The sequence below is a fragment of the Neoarius graeffei genome, chromosome 25, assembly GCF_027579695.1.
Source record: "Neoarius graeffei isolate fNeoGra1 chromosome 25, fNeoGra1.pri, whole genome shotgun sequence".
Lineage (NCBI taxonomy): Eukaryota > Metazoa > Chordata > Actinopteri > Siluriformes > Ariidae > Neoarius > Neoarius graeffei.
Genome location: NC_083593.1, coordinates 44,016,272 through 44,029,392, shown reverse-complemented (window position 1 = coordinate 44,029,392; position 13,121 = coordinate 44,016,272). Strand labels below are relative to the sequence as shown.

The window sequence follows — 13,121 nt, the reverse complement described above, 5'->3', positions numbered from 1 at the left end:
AAGTTCAATATTTTCCATCAGTTATTTAAGAAAGTGAAAATGTTATATATTATAGACTCATTACACATAAACTAAAATGTTTCAAGCATTTTTCTATTTTAATTTTAATCAGTATGGCATACAGTACAAAAACATAAAAAAAAAACCATCTCAAAATATTAGAATATTTCATTTCGAGTTTGAGTAAAACAGTATGAACACAGTGTATCTCTCGGTCTAGTTCAGTACACACAACCACAATCATGGGGAAGACTGCTGACTTGACTGTTGTCCAGAAGATGATCACTGATGCCCTCCACAAGGAGGGTAAGCCACAAAAGGTCATTGCTGAAAAGGGTGGCTGGAAAAGGACAACAACAAGCAACAGGGATGGCCGCAGTCTTGAGAGGATTGTCAAGAAAAGTCGATTCAAGAACTTGGGAGAGCTTCACAAGGAGTGGACTGAGGCTGGTGTCAGTGTATCAAGACCCATCACGAACAGACATCTCCAAGAAAGGGGATACAACTTTCACATTCCTAATATTAAGCTACTCCTGAGCCAGAGACAATGTCAGAAGTGTCTTATCTGGGCTAAGGAAAGAAAGAAATGGACTGTTGCTCAGTGGTCCAAAGTCCTCTTTTCAGATGAAAGTACATTTTGCATTTAATTTGGAAATCACGGTTCTAGAGTCTGGAGGAAGAGTGGAGAGGCACAGAATCCAAGGTGTTTGAAGCCCAGTGTGAAGTTTCCACAGTCTGTGATGATTTGGGGTGCCATGTCATCTGCTGGTGTTGGTCCATTGTATTTTATCAAGTCCAAAGTCAGCACAGCCATCTACCAGGAGATTTTAGAGCACTTCATGCTTCCATCTGCTGACGAGCTTTTTGGAGATGCTGATTTCCTTTTCCAGCAGGACTTAGCACCTACCCACAGTGCCAAAACTACTACCAAATGGTTTGCTGACCATGATATTACTGTGTTTGATTGGCCAGCCAACTTGCCTGACCTGAACCCCATAGAGAATCTATGTGGTATTGTCAAGAGGAAGATGAGAAACACCCGACCCAAAAATACAGATATGCTGAAGGCCACTATCAAAGCAGCCTGGGCTTCAATAACACCTCAGCAGTGCCACAGACTGATCACCTCCATGCCACACCGCATTGATACAGTAATTCATGGTAAAGGAGCCCCAACCAAGTATTGAGTGTATAAATTAATATACTTTTCAGAAGTTGGACATTTCTGTATTGTAAATCCTTTTTTTGATTGATCTTAGGGAATATTCTAATAATTTGAGATACTGGATTTCTGATTTTCATGAGCTATAAGCCATAATCATCAAAATTAAAACAAAAAAGGCTTTAAATATTTCACTTTACATGTAATGAATATAGAATATATGAAAGTTTACCTTTTTGAATTAAAATATGAAAAAAGGAACTTTTTCATGGTATTCTAATTTTTTGAGATGCACTAGTATGTGTGTGTGTATATGGTATATATATATATATATATATATATATATATATATATATATATATATATATATATATGCTCTGTTTCTCAAAATCCAGTGAATGTGGATTGAATAAAACAGTTATTCCACTCAATCTCATAATACATGGTTTATAGCCGACTCGGTGCTACGAGCCGCGTCAGCTATCAGCTCATGTGTACAGCTCGATTTTGTGGAGGAACTGTTAAATAGCCCAAACCTGCCAAACTTGAAGAGGAATCATACATATTCCTACAGGAGCAGTGAGGTGCAAGAGTAAAACCACTGTAGACAGTTAATATACTTTTTGAAAATCGCATCACACCTGACAGATCTGAATTGAAAGAAAGAAAAGAAAGAAAGCACAACTTTATTCATCACACACTTGTGAAATTTCCTCTCTGCATTTAACCCATCTGAAGCAGTGAACACACACATGAGCAATGAGCACACACACATACCCAGAGCAGTGGGCAGCCATGCTAACAGCACCCAGGGAGCAGTCGGGAGTTAGGTGCCTCGCTCAAGGGCACCTCAGCCCAAGGCCATCCCATATTAACCTAACTGCATGTCTTTGGACTGTGGGGGAAACCGGAGCACCCGGAGGAAACCCACGCAGACACGGGGAGAACATGCAAACTCTGCACAGAAAGGCTCTCACCGGCCACTGGGTTCGAACCCAGAACCCTCTTGCTGTGAGACGACCGTGCTAACCACTACACCACTGTGAATTGTCTTCTATGAAAACTTCTCTGGAAAAAAAAATGAATTTGACATATTTTATTAATACAACCCCGATTCCAAAAAAGTTGGGACAAAGTACAAATTGTACCGGTAAATAAAAACGGAATGCAATGATGTGGAAGTTTCAAAATTCCATAGTTTATTCAGAATAGAACATAGATGACATATCAAATGTTTAAACTGAGAAAATGTATCATTTAAGGAGAAAAATTAGGTGATTTTAAATTTTATGACAACAACACCTCAAAAAAGTTGGGACAAGGTCATGTTTACCACTGTGAGACATCCCCTTTTCTCTTTACAACAGTCTGTAAACGTCTGGGGACTGAGGAGACAAGTTGCTCAAGTTTAGGGATAGGAATGTTAACCCATTCTTGTCTAATGTAGGATTCTAGTTGCTCAACTGTCTTAGGTCTTTTTTGTCGTATCTTCCGTTTTATGATGCACCAAATGTTTTCTATGGGTGAAAGATCTGGACTGCAGGCTGGCCAGTTCAGTACCCGGACCCTTCTTCTACGCAGCCATGATGCTGTAATTGATGCAGTATGTGGTTTGGCATTGTCATGTTGGAAAATGCAAGGTCTTCCCTGAAAGAGACGTTGTCTGGATGGGAGCATATGTTGCTCTAGAAACTGGATATACCTTTCAGCATTGGTGGTGTCTTTCCAGATGTGTAAGCTGCCCATGCCACATGCACTAATGCAACCCCATACCATCAGAGATGCAGGCTTCTGAACTGAGCGCTGATAACAACTTGGGTCGTCCTTCTCCTCTTTAGTCCGAATGACACGGCGTCCCTGATTTCCATAAAGAACTTCAAATTTGGATTCGTCTGACCACAGAACAGTTTTCCATTTTGCCACAGTCCATTTTAAATGAGCCTTGGCCCAGAGAAGACGTCTGCGCTTCTGGATCATGTTTAGATACGGCTTCTTCTTTGAACTATAGAGTTTTAGCTGGCAACGGCAGATGGCAAGGTGAATTGTGTTCACAGATAATGTTTTTCTGGAATTATTCCTGAGCCCATTTTGTGATTTCCAATACAGAAGCATGCCTGTATGTGATGCAGTGCCGTCTAAGGGCCCGAAGATCACGGGCACCCAGTATGGTTTTCCGGCCTTGACCCTTACGCACAGAGATTCTTCCAGATTCTCTGAATCTTTTGATGATCTTATGCACTGTAGATGATGATATGTTCAAACTCTTTGCAATTTTACACTGTCGAACTCCTTTCTGATATTGCTCCACTATTTGTCGGCACAGAATTAGGGGGATTGGTGATCCTCTTCCCATCTTTACTTCTGAGAGCCGCTGCCACTCCAAGATGCTCTTTTTATACCCAGTCATGTTAATGACCTATTGCCAATTGACCTAATGAGTTGCAATTTGATCTTCCAGCTGTTCCTTTATTGTACCTTTAACTTTTCCAGCCTCTTATTGCCCCTGTCCCAACTTTTTTGAGATGTGTTGCTGTCATGAAATTTCAAATGAGCCAATATTTGGCATGAAATTTCAAAATGTCTCACTTTCGACCTTTGATATGTTGTCTATGTTCTATTGTGAATACAATATCAGTTTTTGAGATTTGTAAAGTATTGCATTCCGTTTTTATTGACAGTTTGTACTTTGTCCCAACTTTTTTGGAATCTGGGTTGTAAAAGCAACTCGATATAGTCACATTATGCTTAGGACATCAAGTGAGATATATTTAAAAAAAATACACACACAGAATCTTGTCATTGCTGGGAGGCCATGCTTCTCCATGTTTTTTTTTTTTTTGGCTCTATAACTAACATCTACCTCAACCTCACACATCTATTTACCGTACATTAAACAAAGCAAACAGATTCATGATGGAGTATGCTTTCACATATTCCAAGCTTTTCCCAAGGAACGGGAAAAAAACAACAACCCACACTCTAAATGGAGCTTTTATGAATCCTGTCGGTGTGTCAGTCATCAGCATGATGGGACTCTGGACTCTTGCTGCGATGGGATTCTTTTTTCTTTCTTTTTTTTTGTGATTCTTCATCCCGTCTCTCGTCAGGAGTCAGCCTGGAATTTCCAATTTAAATGCAAATGGTACAGGGCATCACAAAGAATCTGAAAAGTGAGAGAGAAAATCATTTGGTGGCCCTAATGAATGATATATTTTAATTAAGTGACGAGGTGAAATGTCTTTTCAGCACCAAGGCCGTAAATAAAGAATGAATAAATAAAAATGGAAGAAGGTGAAAGAAACAGAAATGGCATTCAGTACGCAGGGGTTATTTTAATATCTTCAATGCCACAGCATGACTTTAAGAAAAGAAAAGATTCTGAGCTGTCAGATATCAGACTTATTTTCCCAGCGTTTAACGGGCTAAATGCTACGTTCAGGCAAAAGAGAAGGAGCAGAATTCAAGAGCAAATACGGGGAGATATAGTTTTAATTTCACTGCTGTCACTGTATTTCATTTCTGTAATGCTGGAAGAAATATGGAGTGTCAGTCATGTGCTTTGCCTGACGGTTGCCTTAAACCTTTCCAGAGACGCTCTGCTTTGGAGCTGTGCTTGGAAATGGAAGTATTCAAGAAACCCGGTTATGATATTCAAATACAAATTAGTCTCATCTCATCATCTCTAGCCGCTTTATCCTGTTCTACAGGGTCACAGGCAAGCTGGAGCCTATCCCAGCTGACTACGGGCGAAAGGCGGGGTACACCCTGGACAAGTCGCCAGGTCATCACAGGGCTGACACATAGACACAGACAACCATTCACACTCACATTCACACCTACGCTCAATTTAGAGTCACCAGTTAACCTAACCTGCATGTCTTTGGACTGTGGGGGAAACCGGAGCACCCGGAGGAAACCCACGCGGACACGGGGAGAACATGCAAACTCCACACAGAAAGGCCCTCGCCGGCCACGGGGCTTGAACCCAGACCTTCTTGCTGTGAGGCGACAGCGCTAACCACTACACCACCATGCTGCCCCGCTTTACAATTATAAGGAAAGGGGAAAAAAAAGGAAGTGGGGGGGGGGAGTCCACCAAAAAAAGGTCAGGATATCATTCCAATGGTGTAGCAGCCACAGTCCTACCAAAAGGCGCACGAAAACAAGTCCCACACCGCCTGCACAGCCGCAGCAACACCGCCGGGCAACATCGCTCAGAACACTGCACCAAGCACAAAAGTACCGCCGCACAGACTGCTGGACAACCACGATGTCACAAAGAGCAACCAGCTTGCTGCAGTCCATAGCTAGGAACACAGGCATCACCAATGGCAAACCAAGGCCTGGAGGGAACCGACGCCCAAAACTGGGTCCGGAGCTACACCAAAACTGGGTCTGGAGCTACACCTCAACCGGCGGACAAAACACTCAAACAAAAATAAAAAACAAACATGAAACTACACAAACACACAAAAAAGGGAAAATAAAATAAAAAGCTCCAGTGAGAAGCTGTAGCCAGAATGTGCACAGCGTACTCTACACCGGAAACGGAAATGTAATCCACTTAAACTTGTCCTGTAATTCAAATCTGGCTCCTTAACGGGCATTATTGAAGAGGTTAAATAACATTATTCTATCCACATTCACTGGATATGAGCAATCACACACTCTGATTGGCTACTCTACTCTACTAGTAGGATATCAGCTCATCTACCATGAGTAGAGAAAACAAAATGGCGGCGCATGTTGCTGAACCAACCGAGGATGAAATAAAAACTCGGAAACAAAACCCCAAAAAAGATATTAAAAAAGCAAAACAATATGGAATGAATGTACTTCATGGTAAGAACGTATCTTTTTTTATTTTTTAAGAATTATTATTATCACATTTTTCAAAAATTGCGACTGTCATTTCGTCAGTTTGTTTACATTCTAAGCAGAAATTATTTTGTCGGACATTTTGTATGAAGCTTTTATTTATCAAATTTGCAAAAAATAAAAACAAATGCTCGGTTTCTCAAAATCCAGTGAATGTGGATCAAATAAAACAGTTATTCCACTCAGTCTCGTCGCACATGGCTTATAGTTGACTCGGTGCTACGCGCCTCATCGGCTATCAGCTCATGTACGACTCGATTTTGTGGAATTACTGTTAATTATATAGTAGCACTTTTGAATGCTTGATTCTGATTGGTCAGAAGGTGTTGATTAATTCAGGTGTTGATAAACAGCAGCTCAGTCAGTAGTTCCATCTGCACTTGTTTTAATGTTACTATTTCTTTAATACCAGCATCAGTGTTGGGCAATTTACTTCAAAACTGTTTTGCATTATTTATTACTTGTTACTGTCATTTTAAAGTAATTAGTTACATTACAATATTACGGTATTTAAAATGTAAGGCATTACACTACTATTGCATTACTTTTAAGTTACTCTCACCAAAACAACTGGAAGTATGGATTTGGCAATCTAAATGTAGCTCAAGACGCTCAATTAGCTCATCACACATCCAGTGGAGGGCGGCACGGTGGTGTAGTGGTTAGCGCTGTCGTCTCACAGCAAGAAGGTCCGGGTTCGAGCCCCGTGGCCGGCGAGGGCCTTTCTGTGTGGAGTTTGCATGTTCTCCCCGTGTCCGCGTGGGTTTCCTCCGGGTGCTCCGGTTTCCCCCACAGTCCAAAGACATGCAGGTTAGGTTAACTGGTGACTCTAAATTGACCGTAGGTGTGAATGTGAGTGTGAATGGTTGTCTGTGTCTACATGTCAGCCCTGTGATGACCTGGCGACTTGTCCAGGGTGTACCCCGCCTTTCGCCCGTAGTCAGCTGGGATAGGCTCCAGCTTGCCTGCGACCCTGTAGAAGGATAAAGCGGCTAGAGATAATGAGATGAGATGAGACATCCAGTGGAAGGTGATGTGGTATCTGACTGAGCTAGGCTTATGGTTAAAAACACTAGAATATAATAGCCACAGTGACGGCTCATGGCACAATACAAGGAACAATCATCGCAAGAACAGACAAAAGGTGAAAGTCTGGCAAATTGCCTATTCATATTAACATTAATTGAACTGTATTGTATTGTAATGTCTAAAGATATGACAGGATACAAAATTAGCATTTCTATGCCTTTATTGTTTTCAAGTTTACAGCATTAAGCATAGTTTATGCTTCATAAAAAAAAAATTAAAAAAAAGATTAGCCCTAAGGGATATGACTCCATTTCAGAAATTTAACAAAAATGAACATATTATGAGCGGCACGGTGGTGTAGTGGTTAGCGCTGTCTCCTCACAGCAAGAAGGTCCGGGTTCGAGCCCCGTGGCCGGCGAGGGCCTTTCTATGCGGAGTTTGCATGTTCTCCCCGTGTCCGCGTGGGTTTCCTCCGGGTGCTCCGGTTTCCCCCACAGTCCAAAGGCATGCAGGTTAGGTTAACTGGTGACTCTAAATTGACCGTAGGTGTGAATGTGAGTGTGAATGGTTGTCTGTGTCTATGTGTCAGCCCTGTGATGACCTGGCGACTTGTCCAGGGTGTACCCCGCCTTTCGCCCGTAGTCAGCTGGGATAGGCTCCAGCTTGCCTGCGACCCTGTAGAACAGGATAAAGCGGCTAGAGATAATGAGATGAGATGAACATATTATGGCAAATCGTAGCCTACAATAAAACTGGCCTGAAAAAAACCCACAAGCCTTTTAAATCACAGCTAGACAATGACTTTTAGCTATATGAGGCTACCCAGTCACATTTCAAAAAACGGAATTAGAAATAACAAAATCAAAGTGCTTTTAATGATATTGAAGTGCTTAGGCATATTAGCCCTCGAAGGAAAGGCAGTTCAATCACTTTAGTCTGACTTCCGACCAGAAAAAAAAAAACTCAGTTATACAGGACAAAAATGTAAACAAACTGTCAGCATATCTTCAACAACATACTCCACCACAAGTCTCCTAAACCTCCTGACGCTGAAGGAGCATCTCAGAGCGGCAGAACGTTAATTTTGGCTGCTTTGTGATTTTATCGCCACTCTCATCCTCCGCTTGCTTCCTTGCTAACTTCATGTTACTACGGCACCTCTGGAAATGTTTAGTTAAATTACTGGTGCTATTTCGGGAAGTGGACAATTCTTTAGGTTTCGCACACAAAGTGCAATTGACTACGATGTTCTTCACATCCTTATTTTTCACAAACTTAAAGTAATGGGCGTGTGCCCGTCTGGAGAATGTGCTATCCGACATTAGATCAGCTGCAGGTTCACTCATCTCTCTCTCTCCTGTCTGACTAGCCTAAAGGAAAAGGAAGTGAAACATTTTGCGCGGACGTTTCACCTCTGCTGATCTCGCGGTGATTTTGGCGAATTTGTATGAAGGAAAAAAAGCCCACCACTTCATTCCAGGTTAAAAATGCATTGTAACGTGCGTTACTGACATTTGTACCAAGTAAAATATTACCAATTTTTTTCTGTAATGCCTTACATTACCGCGTTACTGCAAAAAGCAATGCATTACAGTAATTCGTTACTTTTGTAACGCGTTACTCCCAACACTGACCAGCGTACACACTGACTTGTATAGTGAACACTTGGCATAAACGTTGTTGATATGGTCACGTTGTCTTTGAGGAGAAATTTATTTCACATTTATGGGAGGAGTCTCCAGTGTCAGCAATTTGTAACAGTCGGATGTAACTTGACATTTTTCAACACGGGAAAGTCTGTTTGTTTTTTATTTGTCTATTATCTTCAAAAGAGAGAGATGCTGGTGAGGGGAGAACTGTTGATCAAATGTTTCCTGGATGTTCCACAGTATTAAACGTGACTCATCTCATCTCATCTCATCATCTCTAGCCGCTTTATCCTGTTCTACAGGGTCGCAGGCAAGCTGGAGCCTATCCCAGCTGAGTACGGGCGAAAGGCGGGGTACACCCTGGACAAGTCGCCAGGTCATCACAGGGCTGACACATAGACACAGACAACCATTCACACTCACATTCACACCTACGGTCAATTTAGAGTCACCAGTTAACCTAACCTGCATGTCTTTGGACTGTGGGGGAAACCAGAGCACCCGGAGGAAACCCACGCAGACACGGGGAGAACATACAAACTCCGCACAGAAAGGCCCTCACCGGCCACGGGGATCGAACCCGGACCTTCTTGCTGTGAGGCGACAGCGCTAACCACTACACCACCGTGCCGCCCTTAAACGTGACTATAAATGGATATAAAGTATGCGAAGAGAAAATTGCCGTCATTTGGCAAATTGTTGTGGTATGAGAGGAATAAAACACTTAGGAATGTGTGGTTATCAGAAAATAAATATCAGCTTCAGGGTGAATTCCACATCGCATTGCATCACATCACAAAATGCCATCGTTGACTGTTTTCTGATAACAGCATGCCCTGATGTGTTTTATTCCTTATATTAATAAACAAAATGTAATGGTACACTGCGATAACCTGGCGACTTGTCCAGGGTGTACCCCGCCTCTCGCCCATAGTCAGCTGGGATAGGCTCCAGCTTGCCTGCGACCCTGTAGAACAGGATAATCAGCTACAGATGATGGATGGATGGATGGATGGATGTAATGGTACACTGTCAGTTCTTGAAGTTGATGTGTTGGAAGCAGGAAAAATGGGCAAGATCTGAGTGACTTTGACAAGGGCCAAATTGTGATGGCTAGATGACTGGGTCTGAGCATCTCCAAAACGGTACATCTTGTGAGGTGTTCTCAGTATGTAGTGGTTAGTACAGAACAAAAGTGGTCCAAGGAAGGACAACTGGTGAACTGGCGACAGGGTCATGGGTGGCCAAGACTCACTGATTCACATGGGGCAGGAAGGCTAGCCTATATGGTCCAATCCCTCAGAAGAGTTACTGTAGCACAAACTGCTGAACAAGTTAATGCTGGCTAAAACAGAAAGGTGTCAGCATTAACATTTTAGAGATGCTCAAACCCAGTCATCTAGCCATCACAATTTGGTCCTTGTTAAAAGTCACTCAGATTATTAGATTAATGGCATTTAGCAAACGCTCTTATCCAGAGCGACATACAACATACCCAGAGCAGTTGGGGGTTAGATGCCTTGTTCAAGGGTACTTCAGTCATTGCTGCTGGTCCAGGGAATCAAACCAGCAACCTTTTCGACCCAGAGCGGCTTCTCTAACCCTTAGGCCAGGGGCGTCATTAGGCCTTTTTTACTGGGGCACGTGCCCCGGTAAAAATCAGCTGTGCCCCAGTAAGAAAATGTTGAAAGATTTTCGTAACAAACTAGTTTCTTTGGCAGATCATTTATCTCCTGTAAGTTGTAGGACAGAGTGTGTTTCAAACTTCTATCGCCTCTTCTTTCTAACTAATTTTCTGATTGGTCTGGGAGATTCTCACTGTAAACATAGCGTGCGTACGGCGTGCCATGAGTCCATTTAGCCTACTGGAGAGACGAGTCTACTATTTGGATGAGTCAAAGAACGGGCTCTGGATGAGTTAAGGTAGCGTGAAGTTTTTGCAACAAAACTAAGCAAACCATATTCTAACAAGCCCATTAAACTACATCGAATTAAACGATATTAAATTACTTTTCCAGATGGATATCAGACAATTCTTCTCACGAAGCAGAGACAGGGGCAGGGAAACAGTGACAGATGAGGAGGAGGGTGAGAGAGGTAAGATTAAGGTTGTAGGCTATGTGCTAGTCAGTCATAACTAACCAGCTACGGTAAGTTTGTGAATCGTGAGAGTTGAGGTGACACATTTAGCATCAGCATGCATTAAAAGCCCAAATGCCAACAATAAATTTTTTCGGGACTGGGATATGTTTTGTGGGTGGTAGAAATGGGCAACTGGACTTGCTTGAAAATTCTTGAAAACGTTTCACCTCTCGTCCAAAAGGCTTCCTCAGTTCTGTCTGACTAATAGGGAGTATCAGATATTTATCTTCTTCTGGATCAGAATCAGAATTCTGATGACCAGCTCATCTAAGGTGTCATTGAGGCATCATGTTGGTGTGGGTCACTGGAGGCTGGGTGTGAACGGCGAGTCATTAGGGTGATCAAAGGATCCCGCAAAGCAGTGCGGCGCGGGACAAATTTTGAAAGCTCATTGCGGGCGCAGGCGGGAGCGGGAGTGCACAATGCGGGCGCGGACGGGAGCGGTGATAAGCTGCAGTCCCGCTAACTAAAAACGTGTTTAAAATAAAATTTATAAATTATTAATTTATGTCTATCATATATAATTTGTGCTGGATATTTTATTTGGCATTAATAAAAACATTTTAAGATGCCTAAATTTGCAGAGAGAGTCAGATTGCCATTGATCACCCTAACGGGCAATCCTTTGATCACCCTAATGACTCGCCGTTCACACCCAGCCTCCAGTGACCCACACCAACATGATGCCTCAATGACACCTTAGATGAGCTGGTCATCAGAATTCTGATTCTGATCCAGGAGAAGATAAATATCTGATACTCCCTATTAGTCAGACAGAACTGAGGAAGCCTTTTGGACGAGAGGTGAAACATTTTCAAGAATTTTCAAGCAAGTCCAGTTGCCCATTTCTACCACCCACAGTTTACTATGACCTGGATGATTGAGAATCTTCACACACGTGGGATGTGTTTTCCGTCTCGTTGACCTATTCCTCGCATAACTTCATCCACGAGAGAATGAGAATTATCCACTTTGCATAGGTTGGGGACAGGAACGTTAAGGTGCATTGTGCGGGGGGGGGGGGCATTTTGTGTGTGTGTCGGGGGGGCAGTGCCCCAGTAAAGCTTAATTCCTAGTGATGCCCCTGCATTAGGCCATGGCTTCCCCTTACACTTGCCCATTTTTCCTGCTTACAATGCATGAACTTCAAGAACTGACTGTTCTCTTGCTGCCTAATATATCCCACCCCTTGACAGGTGCCATTGTAATGAGATAATCAATGTTATTCACTTTTTCACCTCTCAGTGGTCATAATGTTATGGCTGATCGGTGTATAATACGCTGTAAAACCCGATAAGGTCACTGAGCTCAAAAATTTTATTGAAACCGATTACGTAAAAATTTTTGAGGTAAGTAACTTACATTTTTTAAGGTAAGATTTCTTAAAAATTACAATTAAGTGTAACTATAGTGTAATTTTTAATAAATCTTACCTTAAAAAATTTAAGTTACTTACCTCAAAAATTTTTACGTAATCGGTTTCAATAAAATTTTTGAGCTCAGTGACCTTATCGGGTTTTACAGTGTATACATTATAATGAACATTTGTGTTCATAACAACCACCAAATTAGTCACTGATGAAATAAAAATGAGTTAATTATTACTCAGTTAATGTCACAGGTTAAAACGTTTGCTTCTGGAAATCTTCACTGCTTCACTTGAAGCTCGAAGAACTATTTTCTAGGGTTCTACTGTACCATACACAGAACCTGGACTTAACCATTTTTAAGCTTGCTTGGCATTGCTATTAATCTCGCTGTAGTTTCTGAATTATTCATAAAAGTTACTCAATAGTATGCTTTACAATAATTTGCTGTTTTGTGTCAAGTCTCATGTTGAACATTACGGTTTGTTAGTGTTACCGAATACCATCAATAACGCTAATAAACGCTTAAATGCTAATTTAAAAGGCATTATTGTTCCCTCTGTTGTGTGAACTAAGTACTCCCCAAAAATGTATCGACTCCTTTCATATGTACTCGATGAGAAACTCGATGTCTGTTTCTAATCTGCTGAAAATTTCCGTGCGATGAATCCTGAGTGAATCCAGTCTGGTGATAAAAGACTAGCTTAGCAGGCAGACACATAAATTAAGCTATAATAAGTCGCAGACCAAAAGCTAAACATTCTCCATATTCAGTGTGTGGACAGATAAAAGTACCACACAAATATTATCTCTGCACCACACTCACTTATCTGTTCGATGTCAGAGCCTGAGGAGAGTTTGTTCTTTCGCTGGTGAAAAGCTCTCATGAACTGG

General features: G+C 41.9%; 1 protein-coding gene across 1 annotated transcript in view; it reads left to right on the top strand.

Annotated features, from left to right (window-relative positions):
• cntfr (ciliary neurotrophic factor receptor) overlaps positions 1 to 13,121 on the top strand; it is a 415,519-nt gene that overhangs the window by 136,235 nt on the left and 266,163 nt on the right. The gene's annotated exons all lie outside the window — the stretch shown is intronic.